Source organism: Rhipicephalus sanguineus, chromosome 7 (genome assembly GCF_013339695.2).
Source record: "Rhipicephalus sanguineus isolate Rsan-2018 chromosome 7, BIME_Rsan_1.4, whole genome shotgun sequence".
In the NCBI taxonomy this organism is placed as follows: domain Eukaryota; kingdom Metazoa; phylum Arthropoda; class Arachnida; order Ixodida; family Ixodidae; genus Rhipicephalus; species Rhipicephalus sanguineus.
Genome location: NC_051182.1, coordinates 139,641,041 through 139,644,265, shown reverse-complemented (window position 1 = coordinate 139,644,265; position 3,225 = coordinate 139,641,041).

Below are 3,225 nucleotides of genomic sequence, written 5' to 3'. Positions count from 1 at the left end.
AGGATCAGTACATCGACTGAGAAGAAAAAGAAGATGGCTTTCGCCTTCGAGCCGTCTTAGGTGAATGCATAAGGGACCCTGTGAGTTTTTCGGAAGGGAGCACGAACTTACATAGACAAACCCCGCATGCCAAGTGAGGTCAGATTCAGAGAAATGCCTTCATAATTGAAAGAAAACACATTTTTGTGCAACATCACTGAAAGTCGGCTAACACAACCCTATTTTCCCCTATCTTGCTTGTCTTCGTATTTATCTTGCTATTTAGTGTAAAGTCCTTTATTCTTTGCATGTCTAAGTATTTGGATTACACAGCGGAAAAAAAATCCTTCAGTCCTACATTTAAAATATGCCACAAAACCTGTATCATTCATTGCCAAGTGCTACACATCTGACACTTACACCAAACACACTTACGTAGCCTTGTCCGAATATTTGAATATAAGAATTAGTGGGGTTTTATCTGCCAAAACCATGATATCATTATGGGGAACGCCATAGTGGAGGGCTCCAGAAATTTGAACCATCTGGTGTTCTTTAACGAGCGCTGACAACGCACAATACACCGGCCTCTAGCATTTCGCCTCCATCGAAACGCGACCACCGCGGCCGTTATCGAACCCGGGAATTTCGGGTCAGCAGAGAGAGAGAGAGAGAAGGAATGTAGGAAAGGCAGGGAGGTTAACTATACAATGCGTCCAGTTTGCTACCCTACACATTGGGAGGGGGAAAAGAGGAGTAAAAGAGAGAGAGAGAGAGAAGGATAGACACATGTCACATCACACACACGGTGCCGAGTTTCATAGGCGGTCGCTCAATAGGGTTCTTTTCAAGTACCGCAGGAGGGCTCGTGTGTCGAGGAGAAGGAGAGAAAGGAAAGTCAGGGATGTCAACCAGTCTAGAAGGACCGGTATGCTACCCCACACTGGGGGGAAGAGATGGGGGAGGCTTTCTGAGCTGATATGCTACGCGACCAGGCTCCTAAGATCTTTGCTTCGTTGCATCGTGGTTACGGGGCAGACAAGCCCCGTAACCACTATGCCACCGTGGCGAACTTGTCCGAACATTTTAGGAGCGAGGTCCTTTCTGTTTGTCTTATCAGCATCAGCATCAACAGTGTGTTTTCAATGTTCTACGGTAGTACGAACACATATTTTTAGAGGTGTGGCTTTTTTAACTCTCGTGCCATAAACGGAGCTAGTCGGATGTAATTTTAGAAGTCTGCGGCATTTGTTCCTCAACTGAGGATGCACACAAGCCTGAACCAATGGGCGCGCACTCCAGACTGACGTCATGAGCCGAATGGCAGGTAACCCCGTGTTCGAAGAACGTTGCGGAGTGTATGAGTGGGACTACTTCTTTAATCGCGGACGCGATCGGCTGTCGTGCTTCGGTCATCTGGGCGGGGCCTCTCCAGACATTTTCAAGTTGTACCCTATTATAGTTCGATTCTTCAGAGAATTGCAATCTTCCATTTCATTCTATTTTCCCCATTACACGCCAAGTGGACCTGTCAGTTTCTGTTCCGTCATCATTACCGCAGCCACAGTTCTACTTTCTCCCTTTCTTTTCGCAGCTTTCTCCATGTTCTATCCTCTAATCGGTATTACCGCAAAATTGATTCTTGCATTTTTGTTTTAGCGTTGGTACCATGAGAGAGAACAGAGATGTAAAAGAAAATGTTAATGTTGGATTGTTTACATGTGCAACTATGTCCGATTATCGCAAGGAAGGCAAACAAAACGTTTCGCGTTCAACGCATCTTGCGATTTGCTGATACAACAGATAGCGTGTTGCACAGTATTTCGAAAAGTGTTCCTTTAGCGCGTGGGCAATGATAAGTTCACAGGAATTGCAAAATGACCCGACATTTCGAGGTAATAGCGCGAGCTAATGCACGTCATTTATGCCCGAAGCTCCCCGCATAAATTTGCTTAAAACAAGGAATGAGCAAGAAAGGTTCGTAATATTTTCACATATTCCTCGGCGCAAATTACGGCAGCAGATGGCGCGTGTCTCGGCGTTTTTTTATTTTCTAGGAACAATTACGAAAGAAAAGTGGTTAGCGCCTGGCAAGCGTCTAACGATTACTTTGTCATAGATTGGGAAGCTGATTTTATTGAACGCGTTAACTTCATCGGCGTGTCTGCTTTCTCGTTTTTGTTATATTGCCGCAGAGACTACCGACAATAAGTTTTCCCTACCAAGAAGCCAGCGGGCCGCTGGGTTAGCGTCCGCAACGTCTCGCGCCTGCTCGTGCTTCATGTGGCCGCGCAACGCATGCCTCTCGCGCACGGTCACGAGACTGTGAGTTGACCAGCGGGCGAGAAGAAGAAGTGCGTTCGTCGAACGGACACTTTTTATGTGTGGCACGCTATAGCGGACTCCTTGATTTTGCACCTAGTTATCTGGGCACAAGTTCGCCTACAATAAACGAGTGTTTGTGTTTCCCCTCTTCAATACGCTACAATATTGATCAAGGAAAGATGAAAGCTTCGACATAGATCGTGTTTCATCGCAGACAATAAATGGAATTCTTCCTTTATCAATGTTTCTCACCTTCTTTCAATATGGAAGGAAGCATTATGAGATTGCAAGTTCGTTTCGCAAAAAGGCTAACGCAATAAAAACATGGTCCTACTTTCCAGTAATGGCGAGGTTCCCATTGTTTCACATTTCTGTCGCGTTTCATTCTTTAATTCATCTCTCTTGGTGCGGCCTCTGATTTTGCAGCGTGCCGGTAGAGGAACGTGCAAATGCGATGAAAGAGATAATCGTCTGTGAACAATTTAAGGCACGCAACGGCTAGGAGGTGCAGACTTAGCTTTGTGTTTCTACTGCGCCAACAATTGTTATCGATGTCAGTGTGATCGATCTATCGATCGATCGATCGATCGATCGATCGATCAATCAATCAATCAATCAATCAATCAATCAATCAATCAATCAATCAATCAATCAATCAATCAATCAATCAATCAATCAATGAAAAAGACGGTTTTCGTTTATGCGCACAGTAACGTAGTGAGGTGATACGCCCCCATTATGACGGTTTGGCTTAAGTATAGCCCCAGATAACCTTACATTTTTATAGATTTTTGTTTGATTGAACGTTCGTGCGGTCTAATGCTCCTGCGTAAGTTGCCTATTTAGTCTTTGTGACCTTGAACGTTTTCTATTCTATCAGCTAATGTAGTCATAAAATTAAAACCAGTTCCACTCCAAGTG